Genomic DNA, 17,758 nt, shown 5'->3' on the forward strand with positions numbered 1-17,758 from the left:
TAACAGCAATTTATTCCTCTTTGGATAAAACAGCAGTCTATTCTCAGTGCTAGATAAAGACCAGGGCAATGCAAACCAGCCATTTAGCTGAGTATTTCAGCTACTGGCAGCTCTCCTTTGGCGACTGTCTAGGTTGCATACTGGCTTCATATTTTCTTGTTTAAAAATTAGAATTTGGAGTGTTTTAAAAGGCAATGCAAGTAGGCTCAGTTTTGCTGGTGGAAATACAGCAAAAATTATTTCTTCTGTATAACCTGCAACTAACTCTACCAGACAAAGAAAACCTGTCCCCGTAGTAGCACCTAAGATGGTCTTTTTTTTTTTTTTAAATATAGAACAGCAGGACCATGAGAATATTTCCTTTTTTCTCTCATGAAAATACATGAATTGGCAAGAATTCAATTTGCATTTGTGTGTTATAGGTGTAGAAATCCAGTGTTCATTTCTCTGGGAGAAATTGTATTTTAAAAAGTAAACTACTAACGTATTTTTAAAAAATGTTTGAAAACTGTGTGTCAGAATTGAGCTATTTCTGTCAAGAGATACTTTGCAGAAATATCGTGTGATTAAAACCTAGAGAATCTCCTGTAAAATGTCAAGGGTTTCATAGATCTGCTCTTTAAGGGATCCTTACCTAGAAATATCTCCAGTCCAGGCTTTCTTGAAAGTCTAAGGAACTGATGTATATTTTGAATAATTTAAAAGTGTTTTTATTTCCTCAAATTTTAATGGATGTCGATATTGAGAAGGGAAAAATATGGCAGCTTTCAAATTTACATTTCTTTTGAACTTTATGATTATTTCTATGCATTAGCATTGGGTTGTATAATTGCAATTGAAATGGCACATTCCATAATTGTGTATGTAATTATCCATGCATTTGTTTTAAAAGGAAGCCTGTCTGCTTTGGAAATCATAAATTTTATTATATTCCTCTTCATTGTGTGCCCATATCTTCTGATAAAACTCATGGTTTTTCTTTGTCATACTAAGTAGGTTTGGTTAGATGTAAGAATGTTTCTAATATCACCCATGGTCAGTTCTAATGCGGTGATATGAACAGCCACATACAAGTTGGTTATAAGAAATATATTTTATTTTATAGCAAGACATATGCTGTGAATTGGGATAAAAGTGCAAGAAAAGACTACCTAAGAGGTTGATGCTATTTTGTATAAATTGTGTATTTTGTTGGCTTTTTGACTGAGCATGAAAATGTAACTTCCATTAGGGAAGGGTAATTTAGGTGCTCAGTATTCAGCAGAAAACTTGTCGGGGCCATAAAAGCTTTTCTGGCTGGTTCCTCGGGTGTTTTCAGAGAAGAGCTGCCCGCCCCTTGCTGATTTTCCCTTTGGCTTCAGTAGGGCTGAATTTACCACTGCATACCTGTTGAATCAATTTGGGGGATCCAGCAGTTAACTGAGTGAATGGAAGGATTAGTGGCCCTCTGGAGCCCTATTTGAACAGCCAGGTGTCTGTCCTAAACTAGTTAACTGCTTTTGACAGTTGAAGAACCTGGTTTTAATACCATAGGTAGGAGGTGGTGGTTGTTCCTTCCTTCTCCCCACTGCTAAAGTGGGACATACCTTCTCCTAAGGGTTAGGTGTTTTTGTTTTTGTTTTTAAATAGGAACGCAGCTTCCATGGATTTTGTCTTTGTGCTTAGTCAGCATTTGATTTGTTTCCAATCTATGCCAGACAATGCGGTAGCATTGCAGTAGCATTGTCTGGCAAGACCCTTTTATTGGACTGGGGGTGTGAGGGGAGGGCAGGATGTTCACATGGGGGAGAGAGCCAAAATCTGTGTAGATACATGCACATACACACACTCACGCAGAAGAAGAGGCTGTTTAGACCAGAGATCTGGGCTCTAGTTCTCAGATTCCAGGTATACCCCCACACCAGATCAAAATCTCCTGAGTGCAGATTGTACGAAACATCATAATTATGCTGAGTGTATCCCATAGAGAAAAGATGGATTTGAAAGTCAGACTGATTTTAGGCAGAGCAAATATGTTTTCCCGAGTGGACTATTTCCAAATTAGGAAGGAGCCCGTTGGTGTTTAACAAACCATTAAGCCTGAAATGCCACTTTTAATTCTCAGATTTCATTTTACCCAGAGAGCTTACTGCCCAGGCTGTGGCTAAATGCTCACAGTGTTCTCTGCCCTAGGAGTCTGTGCATTTGGAGTCTTTATTTTGCCTTTTTTGTCCTCCTGACTTTTCAATTAATACATTTTTAAAATAGATAAAACAGATCATACTGTGACTTTTAAAATGTCAACAAGCTTGTAAACAGAAATGTAATAAAATGGCTAATAGGAGATTCAATAGTTAATAGAGGGCCTGAAGTGTGAGCAAATACAGTAGCTGTATATTGGAAACTGCAAGTGAAGATGGCTTTAGTATTGCAAACTGAGGAAGAAAATTGTTTTTAATTAGCACCTTCATAAGAACTGCTGATTAATACTGTTTTGTTTGGTGAAAAGCTTTCAGCTGAGTAATTTGTACAGCCATTACTACAGTTTTGTTAGAGCGGGACTCCTGTTGTTAAACACAAACAGCAGATGATAATGGTGGAAGATGAGTTTGTCATGTAACAATTTACCTTATTGAAAAAGGCTTTACATAAAACCCAATACAGTAGGTACCAGCAGAAATCACATATTTTAAATCCTTCCAAAATTGCAGTGTGCCATGCTTGTGTTTTTTTTTCCCCCAGGGACGAGAAGCAGATTTTATATCATTTATAAAATTATATACACAATTTAAAGGTGGTGTAGCATGGACAGACCACTTTCTCAGCAGCAGTTTATATTGGAACAGTAAAGTGGCCGTGTATTCAAACACTTTCTAACTACACAAAGCAGGTTGAAAAATGGAAGCCTAATTAATCTTACTCGGATATAAATTTACATTGGGAGTGGATGTAAGGAAATAAGAATTGGTATTTCTGCCTTAGCTGGGTTTATCACACATAGAATCTTAAAAAAAAAAAAAAAATCTCAAGGGAAGTTTAATTAACCATTTTTTTTCCTGGTGATGTTTTAACCGACCAGAGGAAGCTGCCCATTCAGTGAGACCTAAACAGGGAATAAGAGGCCGATTTCAGTGAACTCTCATCAGATGGATATTTTGCTAGCCAGAAGCATGGGAACTTTTTATTTTTTTAATAAAATTAAATGGTAAAGCATATTTGCATTAAAATATTACACTAACCAAGGCTGGTAAGAAGTGTAAATTATTGGAGTGGCGTAATAGAGCATGAGATTTTTTTTTTTTTTTAGACAGGCCTTCGGGGTAATAACAAGGGTTGAGGCTCACGACAGTGCCAAATAAGCTTTAGACAGCATAATAGTCTGCAAAGAAAGCCACAGAGCACTAATGTGAAGGAAGAGCTGTCCACCACATGCAGTAAAAATCACCAAAGGTCATTTTATGGTAGCAATTGTGACATAAAATTGGTGGTCATGCTACATGTCTAATACTCAGCACAGCTTTATAAATGATGGGCCCCTAGCGATGGCTGTCATTAAGTGCTTTCATCATAATAAACTTTAAACTGTTGGCTTTATGAATCGCCAGCTAGCTTCAGCTGTTCGTTGGATGGAGCTTGCAGTGCCTTAAGTGTGACAAGACCTATTAGGAATTGCAACCATGTTTCAAGCGTACTTGGCTTCCCCACTCCTGGGGTGATTGCTGCCTATTAAACGGCGTCTGGGAAGATTTTCCTCCAGCAATCTCTGATCAAGAGCTTTTTTGGGCTTTGACCTGCATTTCCTTCAAGACTTTCTCTGAGGAGTTTTATAAGAGCAAAACTCCAGAGGATTTATAGCCACTTCTGATTAATACCTTTCCAGTTTTTCTAGCAACTCTCCCACTGCTGCATAGAGAAAAGCTTTCATTGTTCCTGAGGTGCTTATTTGTGACCTTTTTTCTGCTTCCTGATTCCCTCTAACGTGTTCTCTCAGTGAAATCCTCGGAACCAAGACAGTTGGTGAAGTTGTTACAGCTGGAGAGACAGAGAAGGAAAGAGCGAGGCTTTTATATTTGTGAAGGATTAATGCAAAGCAGCCTGGCCCCGCCCACTTAAGTGCCCACCGTGACGTCACCCGCAGTCCCAAACGCATCCTTAATGAGCCCTCGGTGTAAAGTGAGGCGACACATAAAGATTTCATGATTCAAATTACATTTTCATTAACCTTTAGCATGGGAAGTCTTTTAGTTTCTATAAATCTTACAGAGGCTTACCGTCTGTCCTACTGATGTGAATAATAGATGTTTGGGGAATCGCTCTTTAAAACCCGGGGTATTTAATTTACAAGAGCTCAATACATATTTCAGACTCACTTAGCAAAAACTTTAATTACTTCTCGCTTTTTCTGACTTGGAGGTCGCCGTCGCACCCGCCCCCACCCCCACCCCCACCCGCACCGTTTTCTTCTGCTTGACTCAGATGTTTGGGAGATGGTAAAAGCTTTCAGTGTCCAAATCCCTGTCTTAATACTCTTATTTGTCTTTCTTTTAAGTTATGTCCCAAAGATAGTTAAGGGAATGTCTCAGGTGTGGGCCATTACACAATTAAATTAGCAAACCTCAAAGGGATTGGATTAGAGCTCAGCAGGGAACACCTGGGGACTCCGGGGCAGAGCCGGCATTTCTGAGTGGCAGTGGCTCTCGCCATGAGCAGGGCGGGCCTGCCCGCTCGGTAGTCTCCGCCACAAACTTGCCTTACCAGATAAAGTGTGGCAGGCTCAACTCTTTTCCTGGGAGTAGCTTTCTGTGGCTGTCAGGGTGAACAGGAAAACCATTAGCGAAGGTGTCAAGCCGAAGGGAAAATAGGAGTTGCAGGACTCATGGCTTTTCACGTACAAAGGCATCTGCTGTCCCACCATGAGAGCCAGCCAAGGGTGGACAAGTGCATTTTGAGGCTGCTGCCCAGGTGCAAGGGGAGGGGGCAGGGCGGGCTGCAGAATGCCCCGGAACAAAGGCGCCTCCAGGGGCCTGTGCAGAGGTCACCTGCTGCCTCCAGGGCAGATTAAGGAGGACTGGAGAGGGCATTTGGAGGAAATGGTGCTGTGCTTCTTTGGGAAATCAATTGGTCCCACCTTTAATAAGGCATTTTGCCCTCCCTCTTTGAAAGTCCCAGGCAAATGTGCTAACGGGTCTCTCAGAATCAGTTATTAACAGACCCCGTGTGAAGAGGCGGCACCTTTCCCTGCCTGTGCCCCTTCAATAGCTGGTGCCCCCGAGAATCTTTCTGCTCTCGGCGACGACTCGCTTCCCTTTTCTCTCTTCTCTGGGCTCTCCCGCCCCTCCCTACCCCGGCTTCTTTCATAATTAGGTTGAAAGTGGAACTCTCCCCCACTCCCTTACTTTGCGATTTCTTTTTTCCCAGTGACCTGGGCTGCACTTCGCCCCCACTCCCTGCCTGCCAGTCTCTGCAGGGCTGGGGCCTTCCCCTCCTTGAGAGCTCCGGGAGGGCCAGCTCCCCAGAATCCGATCTCCTTCCAACAGAGCAGCCCCCTGCGGAGGAAGGAAGAGGTCCCCCCAGAATGAAGGGCTGGTAAGGAGGTTTTTAATTTGTCTGGCTCTACAAGTAAAAGGCCTCAGGGCAGCGTCCCTCTGCACGGCCCTCCCTTAGCAGCGCCTCCGCCTTCCCGGTGGGCGCCGCACCTCGCCATCCCAGGCTAGGGCCACCGTGAGAACTGAGCGGAAGGTCTACAAATGCTGGTTTGTGTGCAAATCGCCTATGCAGTGAGGCCTCGGCTTTGTAAATTAATTTCTAGTTTTTCATTATTTGCAACCTACCAGTGTGAGATATTTGGAAGTTTAACACAACGTCTATGTCAGACAGGGTCGGAAAGTGGTCTCAGGCCATCACTGTCTTGATTTGCAATCTGCCTCCTTTTGGTCCAGCTCTCCTTGAGCTTCGGAGAATGCCACCAGGCTGTTCCCAACACAGAAGACAGTACATTTAAAAGCTTTGCCCACCTGACCTGTGGTGCCACCTCCAGGTGCATTAGACTTCCTTTTCCTTCACAGGCTGTATTTTTAGGAGCAGAGGCCACAGCCCTGACCCAGCCTATGTTTTCAGTGGATCTCTCCTCTCTCTCTCTTTCAAGCAGCATCTCATGATGTGAACAGAGAATGACAGTGAAGCAGCTCACAGCTTCTGAGTTTTCAGGGGTCTGTCCTCTCTGCACAGTACTCCTGGTCAGCCCACGTAAGGCCCTGTAAGACTAGAGCCTCAGGACCTGAGCTGGATGACAGGGGTCTCAGGTCTCCAGCTTGTACTGCGCCCCCCGCCCCTGCCCCTGGATCTGCTAGCATTTTTCCCTCCCTTCCTAGCCAGGTGCTTCTCCTGGGTGCTCTCACATGCCTCCCCCCCCCCAAAAAAAACCTAGATAAACCATGGCATGGTTACAGTATTCTCAATGTGAATATAATACTGAAAGGATTTATCGGGCTCTGCCTTTGTGGTAAATGGGGGGAGGGGGAGAGAGGAGGGGGTGGCAACAATATCTTCCAGCTCCTCCTATCAAGAAATGGAGTCTGAAAAAAAAAAGGAAATACAGTCTGCTTCTTCTCCCCTTGATTCTGAACTGGCTTGGTTTGCTTTGGCCAAAGAGACACTAGTAAATGTGAGCACCAGCAGAGCTTTGAAAGTCACTTGTGCATTGGGGTTTGCCCTCTCTCGATGCTTTTGGAGCCCAGCTATGTGTGAAAAAGCCCAGGCTATCCTGCTAGGTGCTGGAGACATGTGGCCCAGTCACCCATCATTCAGCCATGAGTGAAGGCATCTGGGACCAAACAGCCCCTGGGACCTTGCTGTGGGCTGTGGCTGCATAGGTGGGCGCAGTGAGCCAGCAGAAAAACTGCCCACCCGAGTTCAGCCCAAATTGCCCACTCACAGAATTGGGAGCTAAAAATAGTGGTTGTTATAACTAACTAAGTTTTAGGGCAGTTTGTTAGACAGTGACAGATAACTGATACAGTCCTCAATCTATTCTCTCCAACGTACTTTTCTGCATTCTTAAGTGTACCTTGATGTACCAAAACTTTGATAGAATGTTTTGCATAAAATACATTGAGTTATGTAGTGACAAACATTTCAAAAACACAAAAATAGGGTGCAGGTCCCACAGGCCCCACTCGCCCTTCAGAAGCCAGCCTGTGGCAGAGGCTAGTCACTCTCAGGCTGCTGGGAGAAGACATGAGAAAACAGGCTGCAGGAGAAAGAACAACGAACTCAGAGTACTTAGATCCCAGCCCAGGCTGTACCAGTAACAAGCCAGGGATTTTAGGCAGGTGCTTAATCTCTCTGGGCATCAGTTTCCTGCTCTATAACACAGGAGAGCTGAACTAGATCACTTGATTTCCCATTTAAAGCTAACTTCGGAAGTATTCAAGATAAAAACCATTACCAGGGCCAGAGATTTTGGTCACCTCAGGGAGTTAGAATTCTATGGCACTGTCAAGAAAGAGTTGTCAGACATTAGTTCAGTCCTAGAGAACATGTGGTACTTCTTAGGGGACTTTCTCCTGTGAGGTTCTGGGGTGGGCCCCAAGATTGCAAGATTGCACCTTGCTCTACTCCAAGCTGAACGCTGGGGGGCTGCCTCAGGTGCCAAAGCTCCTCCATTTTTATTCACTTATCTGATAAATATCTGTTATGTGCTGGGTACCCTGTTAAGTGCTGGAGCTCTAACACTGAACACGAGAGACCCTGTTACATGTCGGGGCCTAGTGAGAAAGACAAAATGGCTCTCCACACATCATAGCTTGCATTCAAAATGATAGACAAATGTGCCAGTGCATTAATAAAATAATTATAAGGTGTAATCAATTCTGTGAAACACAGATAAGGTCCTACTGGTAGAGAATAAGACAGGAGCCTTCCTTCAGGCAAGATGGTCAGAGAAGGCCTCCCTGAGGGGGGTCTCAACTGTGAGGGGGGCCAGTCAAGCAGAGAGGTGACAGGGGTGAGGAGCTCAGTCGGAGGGCGGGCCCGAGCTCGCTGCCCCTCAGGGAGGAGAAGCAGGCCGGGGTGGCCAGGGCCTGGTGAGGAAGGACACGAGATGGGTGAGGGCCAGACGGCAACACGAGTTTGGATCTTATTTGGAGTCTGAGCAGCCACTGAAAGGTCTGGAGTAGTGAGAATGATATAATCAGATGTAGATTTTTAAAAGGTCACTCTGAATACTGGATGGAGAGTAGATTAGAAGAAGTGGAGAGTCCAGTTAAGAAACTCCTATAATATAGTAGTCCTGGGGAAAGAAAACTTGGGCTGGGGACACAAATGACAATGGGGAAAGGGGAGCAGAATTCAAGTGTGCGCTTGACCCAGAATTACCCAGATTTGCTGGTGGCTTCCTCATAACATTTCAGGTGAAGACATGGTTGGTCAGCCTAAAAGTCTGGACCCCCTGCTGTAGGAATTCAAGTCCTTTTGCCCCAGTGATCTGCCTCACCTTACCCTATGCCACCCCACCTGTAAGGCCTGGGGCATGCAGAGGTATGGGAGGACAAGCCACGGAGAGGATGGAGCCTCTGCACGCTTCCACTTTCAGCTGCACCTTCTACAAGTTTATGGGCAATTGGGGATGGGGGTCTCCATGTCCTGATGGCCTCTTGGCCCCCCCAGACTGGCCCTGCCTAACACTCTCTTCTACTCTCAGAGAGGGAGGAGGCAGTGGCTAGACAGGACGAGAAGTCCATTTCTGTTCTCGTCGTGCACAGACCCCCAGGCTTTCACTCACTGCTTTTTTAGGCATCCAGTTCTGCAGTGGAAATGCCCACTCCTGGGGGTTCTCAGGGAAAGACCCAAGGAGGTCACACTGGCCTCTGTCTGGGTCATGGAGCCCCACAGAAGTCGACAGCTGGGAGTAAGTCATCATCTATATGGTAGGATTTAAAGAGCACAGGAAAGCTCTTGGGTGAGAAAAAAATGTGTAATATATGCTAAAATTCCACCAGAAGAACATATTCTCCTTGGTCCAAAGCAGGGGTTGCTGCTAAAGGAGGCTCCCCATGGGAGGGGCAATACTCTCATGGTCCTTCATGTGACAGATCTGAGAATAGGCCTTAAGGGGGGTGGGGGGTGAAAAGGGACAAGAGGGAGCAGAGGACACTGGGAACATGGACAAAATAAAGGGGCCCCAAGAACTGGGGAAAGGAGCAGAAATGGGAGAATCCAAGTGTCAAAAAGCCACTTTTCAGCTTCACAGTGTCACCTGGGGTCAGGAGGGCTGTCCTCTTTCAGCACGGCATGCCCTCCCCATGTGCACAGGAATGTGAGCATGAGGCAGGTGGGGGCAGGAGAGGCAGAGCACGTCCTCAGATAAGACAGATCCATGGAAAAGGACCGGCAAAGTGTTGTTAGAGACCAAAAGGAGCAGCAGCTCCACCATCAGAAGAGCAGGCAGGACTTATACTAGGCCCTGAAAGTCGTGGAAGTGGAAAGAATGGGCCTACCAGGGACACGAAGTCATGAGCTAAGGCAAAGAGGAAGATTTCCAGAAATGTTTGACTTGGCAGGAATGTGGGGTTAAATGAAGTAAAAATGAATCCATTCACTCATCCCACAGATGTCTATTGAATGCTCGACAGGTGCCAGACACTTAGGGGAGAGTAGTGAATGAGACAGACAAAGTCCCTGATCGCAAGGGGCTGACACGGTAGTCGTGGGAGAAAGGCAATGGACACGTACACAAGTAAGACTGGGTCGAATCCAGATAGGTGCAGTGAGGACAACACAGTAAGCTGGCATTTCAGAAAGTGACTGGGCCTCCTTTAGATACAAGACTGAGAAAGCTCTCCTTAAGGAGAGAGCATTTTAGTTGGAACCTAAAGGACAAGAGTGTTTCAAGGTGGAAGGAGGAGCATTCCTGGTGGGGCAGCAAGTGTCCAGGCCCTGCAGCAGGCACAGCCCGCAGGTGGGGCACAGTGTGTGACACAGGGTGGCATGCGCCAGGAGGGTGCGGGCCCAGCCATGTTGGACCTTGTAGGCCATGCGGGGGGGAGGTGGATTTTATTTCAGTGGGAAGCCACTGGAGGATCTGAAGAAGGAATGGCATGTTCTGATTTTGAGTCTAGAAGCTCACTCTGGCTTCTCTGAGGAGATCGGGGTGCAGGAGAGGAAGCAGGCGGCTTAGGGAGGGCTTTTACAGTCATCCTGGCAGCAAGGGGCAGGAGACACAGGGGGGCAGCTGAGGGATGGACAGTGAGAAGGGAGCATCTCTCCAGTGACAGGGAGCAGTGGGGGCCATCAGGGCTGCTGACTCCCTGCGACCTTTCCAAAGGCCTGGAGTGACAATGCTTCCATGCTGGTGGATGTGGACAGGCTCCAGAGGGTCTGTGGTGTGAGTGCTGAGTGCAGGACCTTTCCTAGGGCTCTCTGATGTCGTGTGCTGACCCCTGAGGGCACGGCATGGGCAGTGCCCTGCTCACTGGGGCGTCCTAGCACCTGGCACATGGCGGGCACTTGGAATGTAGTGGCCAATAGACTGGAAGGCCGGAGGGAGGAAGCTGGACAAGGGCTGGCTCAGGAACCCCCTCTGGCTCCGTCCCTACCCTCTTTTCTGAGTTATGTTCAGGAATTGGCAGAGATCTCACAAGCCTCCCAACAGCAGCTCTTAAAGTTTTCTTCAGAGATCACATTTCCTGCAGTCATGGGACTATTTAAAGGACAGAAAGCCCCAGCTGAGGTTTGAAAGGACCCAAAGGCAGATAGTAACAGTGGCTCCCGGTCACCGGGCGCTTACTGTGCGCGGGCACTGTGCCACGTGTCATGTCTTACCTCATTTTATCCTCACAACAGCTCTGTGACGTTGTAGCTGTTTCATCCCCCATTACAACTGAAGAAAATGAGGCTCTAAAAGGTAAAGTGACCCAGCCACGGACAGGCCAGCTGGCTGCCCGACCACCTCTGCCATCGCACCATTTTTGCAGAGGATGTGATGTGCCCAGAGGAGCCCTGGCCACTCTGCCTGTGATCCTTTGCCTAGAGGAAAGGCCCAGCTGAAAGCAGGCTTCTCAGTGAATTTGAACGCAGAGGAAAAGAAGGAAGGCACTGCCTGTGCTTGGTTGTTAGACTGGCAGCGTTATCAAAGCAAATGAAGTTGAAAACTGTATCTGAGCAAAGGGCCCTTAGAAGTGCAGCTGTGATGTGCATGAGCTTGCCAGGTGCCAGACAGTCCACTCTGCCAGATGCAGGCACATCTGGGCCCCAAGAACAGATAGATCAGGGGCCAGCCACCATCTAAAGTGGTGTGACAGCCTTCATTTCCTGCCTCACACACGGTGATGTGTACACACACACACACACACACACACACACACACACACACACACACACACACACACACACACACACACACACACACACACACACACACACACACACACACACACACACACACACACACACGAGCCTGCACAGGACTTTAGGCTGCTGGCCTCTCAGGGCCCCAAGTGGTAGCCAATGGTTGGGTGATCCTTGTGGCTGGTCTCTAAAATTACCTTAAATGTTACCATTGCATTGGGACTTGATTGCCAACCCCTGGAATGGGTGTTGGGAGCTTGGTTAGAATTTCTCCAGTGATGTCAAACACTGTGGCCCCAGCAGCTGCTCCCATATGGGGTCACCTGTGGCCTGCTCACTTGTGCTGAGATGGGCTCAAGGATGACTAAGACAGCAACTCCAAAAGATACTCCTTCTCCATGTTCCCTTCCTTTCTTCACTGGCAAGGGAGAAATCAAGTTCGACAGAGAAATTAGGTGTGTCAGTGTGACTCATCCCTTTACAGCGTGATCGAGCTGCTTCTGATTATCTCTGCTCTATGTAAAGACTGTGAAGATTAAGGAAAACAGAGGGGTTGAGGAAACAGAGCCAGTGCATGAACGTGGTTGATCACCATCTCTGGGAGGGCAGAACAAAAGACGGGTCTTCACCAGGTAGCAAGGGGTGAAAAGGAGACCAAGACTTAGCTGACATGCCATGAGTAGGAACAAGAAAACTGTGCAAATGAGCCACGGAGAAATTATTCTTGGGTAATTCTGACTGTCAGTGCAGAGGAGCCCACACACAACTCCATCTCACAGAGGCCTGTTGCTTGGCTGCCTGGTTGCCAAGTAGAGGAAGATACAGAAAATTCTGTTCCCTTACAGAGCATTTGACATCACTACAGCCATTTAAAAAAAAATCAAACGTATTTAGACATTTCTTCCTTTTAGAGATTCTCTTTGAAGAAGCAAAGAAGAAGGAACTTGGGCGTGGTTTGAGGCGATGACAATTCCCCAAGGACCTCTGGGTTCGTCGTGGCTCATGAGCCATTGGCGGGGAGAGCTCTCATACTAAAGTGAATACTGATTCACATCCTAGAATTTTTTTTTTTTTAAATTAGGACTAAACATTCTCTAATGGCAATTGGATATTAAAGATTTGGATATTTCCACCACTGATGTTGGCAGCGACAGCTGCAACCTGACATCAACAACCCAGAACTTTTCCCCAGGTTTCTTACAAGAGGTCCCCAGAAAGGGGCTGCAGGGAGGGGTGTTTACTCAGCTCCTTCCATCCCAAATTACATATTCAAATTGGGTTTGTTCTGGGGCCATTGTTAAGGCTTGAGCTTTAGTTTAATGGAAATGGTATTGTCCCCAGAATAAAGGTTTCATTAGGCCAGCCCACAAACTTTTCCCATTATCCTCTGAGAAAACAATCTGGGTGACAGCCTGCCCGTCATAATCCCCCGCTTCAGATTTATGGTGACAAAAGACTCTTAATACTGAAAATGTTCGGGGGGAGGAGAAACACTTCCCAAACAAGAAGTCTCTCCCTTCCAGGGCAGGTAACAAAGGGTCAGGAGGAATTTGGAGGGGCCTCCTGGCCACCTGCCGGTTAAGCCCATGGTCAGTAGATTAACTGCAGCTCTGAATGTTTAGAAAGGCAGGTTACATGGCAGAGCAAACGAAATTCAGACTGTGCTTTACACATGGTAATCCCAAATTTAATAAGAGCCTCACCACTGGGAACCAGAGCCGAAAAGGTGGCTGAGGTGTGGGGCTCCATTGTTCCCGGCCAGGGAGGTCGTCATTGGTTGTCTGGGCAGCCTCTGGGCCGACCCCCTGGGGGTCTGTGGCCTCAGCTAAGAAAATTCCTCCTGGCCCTTGGGTGAGTCTGTTATTTTCTTTCCTTCCAGGCTTCAAGGGCTTTGTTCAGAGAAAAGTCCCACCTATTCCTGTTCTGAACAAAGTCCCTGCAGAAGGCTTGGTGGTTAGAAGACCAAATGAGGCTCAAGCCCTGTGGACTGCACCAGACTTCACCTCCCTGACCACTGGGCTCACTGGGTGGATTGGAAGCTTCAGACCAGAGCCCTGAGAAGTCTGTGATCCAGGCCTTGGCAAAGCTTCTGAGGGCCTGGCTGTTTGTGCCTTGGTGGTATCCGCCCTCTAAAGTGAGGCGTATGTGGGCTTGCACTTGGGACACATGTGGGTTATTTCTTGAACTATCATTAGCTGCAGGAACGTTTCTTATGTTCCCATCTTCATGATCGCTCATTTATTCATTCAGCAGCTAGTTATTGAGCACCTGCTATGTGCCAGGCACTGTGCTCAAGTGCTCAGGATGTCAGAGTGAACAGAAAATAAACATGATCCCATGTTACAAGGATTACAGACTGAGATATGTGCTGCAAAGAGGAGAAAAAGTGTTCTGTGAAACCATGCAATAGAGGAACTTGACTGTGTTAAAGGGAGTGGGAAAGGCTTTTCTGAGGAATGATGCTGGAGCAGAGATCTGAAGGGTTCCTAAGCATGAAGCCAGGCTGAGGACGGGAGCAGAAGGGAATCAGGTCCTGCGAGGAGGGAGGGGGTGGCATGTCCAAGGAAGCAGGCCACCCTCACCGTATCTCCTGGGACCACAAACCTGCACAGGAAGAAATGTGGGAAAACCAGGCCCTAGTTTTTGTGTACCATTTGGAAGAGGGCCAGAAGATGCTGAAAATCTGTGAACAACAACTCCTGGGAAGACCCTAAACCTCAGGTGGACCTTCTGGCTTGGGGGCACTATGCTGCTGAAAGATGGAGCAATTAAAATTGCAAAAACTACATATATGCCAAAAAATTAGGTTTTCTGAATCTCCTTATAGTTCAGGATGGTGAACCCAGTATACACATTTGTCTCCCATCTTTCCAGAAATCTAGCTGAAATAAAGTTTTAGAATTCCAAAAAGATATGAGCCCATAATACTAAAGAGAGCAGGAGGACGACACCAACAAATAAGAAATGTAAACAAATTTCTGAAATATGTAAAGTGTACGGGAGAACTTATTAGAGGACACAGCTGAAGAAAACCACACAGGATGCTCTACGAAGGGGTAACCGAGGAGATGGGAGCCAGGTCACCCAGAAAACCTCAGAGAGTTTCAAGGAAGCCCATGCAAGAAAGTTATGCACACAATTACACAGTAAATCCACACCATCTATAGTTATTTTGTATTTAATGTCAAGAGATGAACAAGGAGGCATATGTGGAGAAATGAGGGGAACCATTCACATGAAGGAAATATACAAAAAAAAAGCAGAAAAGTCTCACTCCCGGGGAAACAAAATTCAGGGAACAGAAATCATTTTAAAATTGCTTTAGAATTCTCAGGGTTGAAAAGATAATACAGTCTAACAATGGGATTTTGGAAGCAAGAATGAGCTCTTGGAAATTAAAAATGCAATTGGTGATATAAAATAGTAAAAGGATTGAAAAGTTGAAACCTCAAAAACAAAAAAAAGGGAATATATGGAGGGGGAATAATAAAAGATGTAGGGAATAATGCAAAATCAGAAAGGAATTCTAAAAGAAGAAAAAAAAAAAAAAGTCATTAAAGGGGAGGGCCTCACCAGAGAAAGTACAGAAGAAAATTTCCCCAGGGCTGAAGGAATAGTCCTAATACCAGAAGGGCCACCGAAGTGTTCAGCACAATGCATGAAAAAACCCCCACAACCAGACATATCTTGGTGAAATTTCAAAACATTAAGTAGTTACAGTAGATTGTAAAATGCTCTAAAGAGAAAGATCAGGTCACTACAAGTGATCAGCAGTCTGAATGGCATCAGACCTCTCCTCAGCAACACTAGATGCTGCAAGATAATGGCGTAACGCCTTCAAAATTCTGAGGGAAAATCACTGTCAGTCTGGAGTCCTGTGCACAAACTATCTGTCAAGTAGGGGACAACACTAGGATCTTCAGACAAATGAGGGTACAGAAAGTTTACCTCCAACATGCCCTTTCTTAGGAAGTTCCCTGAGGCTATCCTCCAGCAAAACCAGCACATGAAATGGCAGAAAACAAAATCTGGGACCTGACCTAGGAGAGAAGTAAAGGTAAGTCTCAAGGTGACAGTTGTGCAGCGGCCCGGAGAACAGCTGGTCCAAAGTGGAGCAGGATCACGGACGACTTCAGGCAAGAGGAGAAAGGCAATTCTCAACAGATAATACAATTCGTAGATTTAAAAAAAGGATCTAATAGCAAATAATGCAACAAAGAATTAAAGACAACTGGAAACTCTAGAGGGGAAAATTGATCAAAAAAAAAAAAAAGAGTCCACATCTGAATATGAAGCAAACTAAAAGTGGCAGGATACTAAGCAAGTAATAAAGTACGAGGAATGAGACTCCATTTGACCTGGTGCTGGAAACATTCTCCTTTGAGAGGCCTGGGGACCGTAACAATAGACTTGAAGAGTAGGAAATGTAATCCTAACGTTATTATTATTAAATAAAAATTAATAAATATGATTAGTTACCCATTTTGAGTCAAACTCTAGACAAAGCTTGGAAGACTAGCTGTGTGGCAGACAGAATACATGTTTTTAACAACCTTAATGATGTAAAAGCTTTGTCAGAGCACGGTGCTGAGAACACCAAGGTAAGTGTTCAGATTCCCGCACCAGCCGGCCAGCCACCAAAAAAAAAAAAAAAAAAAGTACAAGTACATCTACAGTGCCAGAAGGTGCAATGTGGAAAGGGAAAGAAAAGTGAGAAGGGAGAATAGGATATTAGTAATAATAGTCTCAACTTCTAAAGTAGACAGTCAAGAGGCACTGTTGAAAGTTGATGAATCAATAAATACAGGTTTAAACACTTTGTTAAAGGTACACAGGCAAACCATAGAGAAATGGATTATATAGATATTAACATTGAAATTCTTATTCACACTCAGAATTCCATAAATAACTGTCTGAAAAATTGTTAAATGAAGAAATAGAGATGTAAATCCATTAGAGGCATAATGTATATAACTCTGTACATTATGCATTATATGGAGGATCCATCTAGGGTTGCCAGAGAAAATATAACATTATGCAATATCGGGGACATATTTATTCATTGTTTACTTGAAATTCAAATTTGACAGGACTTCCTGTATTTTCTTTTTTTCCTCCTAAATCTGGCAGCCCTGGATCCATGGGAAGAACTAAAACTCAAACAGATCTAAGGTTGCCTCTGAGCGGTGGACTGAAGGTGGGAGAAGCTAGCATTTTTATCACAAGCGCCTCTGTTGTTTGATCTGTAACTATGCGTGTGCATTATTGAGATGAGAATAAAAAATGTTGCAAATGTGTTCGGTGCATGTAGATAATCAATCCCTTAATAAGAAAAGATTTATAATTTTATTAATAGCAAATCAGCACTACCCTGACCCACTTAATCCATTTTGAATAAGTACTTAAAGAATATTGGTTTGAGAGGATTCCATGTTGAAAGACTGTCAGGCACCTACAGTTCTTGGGTACTTCGACCAGGTATGTGCCAGATGCTATGGGGGCCCTGAGTCTAGGAATCTAGAATTTAGATGAAGAGGCAAGATACGCATTGTATACAGAACTGCTAACCCTCTAAGGGAGGTTGGTTCTACTACTAGAAGCCAAATGATCAGAGAGCTGGTGGATGCTAAATGCTCCAGGAGCTCTCTTGAAGGAGAAAGCTAACACAAACTAAAAGTGACTGATACTAAGCAAGTGAAGAGGCAGGAATCCCAGTGCCTGCTCTTAAAGTCTCTTTTAAACCTTGACCTTGGTGTCATAACACTACGCTCTAATCAGTTGAGCTAACTGGCCAGTAAAAGAGCAGCTGTCTGTCCCCCAACACTCCCATAGGTACTGTACCCTCAAGAAGCATCCCTTTCTATGGGTCTCTAAACCTTAGAAAGGCTACTTGACCAGTTGTTAAACGTCCAAGAACCCTTTCAAAGTCATGAATCAGTGGTCAAAAGAGGATGGGAAACTACTGCTCTGGTTAGGTCTAGGCAAACCCTGGCCAGAGGTCTCCCAGCTTTGGCAGGCTGGGAGAACAAGGTCAGGCCCTTGGGAAAAAGTCCCTCCCTGATCAGCTAACTGTAAGGCGTTAACCTCATTCGGACCCTGATTTGAAAAACCATCTGTAAAAGTCCATTTATAAGACAAATGGGGAAATTTGAACATTGGTTTAATATTTGATATTAAGAAACTACTGTCAATGTTTTAGGTGATAATGGAATTATCATTATGTTTTTAAAAGAGCTTTTGAATATTTTGAAATATTTAGAACTGAAATGATATATCTGTGATTTGCTTTAGTATAATGTAATATAGTCTGGTGGGGGGAATGGGGAAGGATGAAACAATACTGGTTATGAATTCTTCTACTTTAGTAAATGTTTGGAATTTTCTTTTTCTTTTTGGCAGCTGGCTGGTATAGGGATGGGAACCCTTGACTTTG

This window comes from Cynocephalus volans, chromosome 14, assembly GCF_027409185.1.
Source record: "Cynocephalus volans isolate mCynVol1 chromosome 14, mCynVol1.pri, whole genome shotgun sequence".
Lineage (NCBI taxonomy): Eukaryota > Metazoa > Chordata > Mammalia > Dermoptera > Cynocephalidae > Cynocephalus > Cynocephalus volans.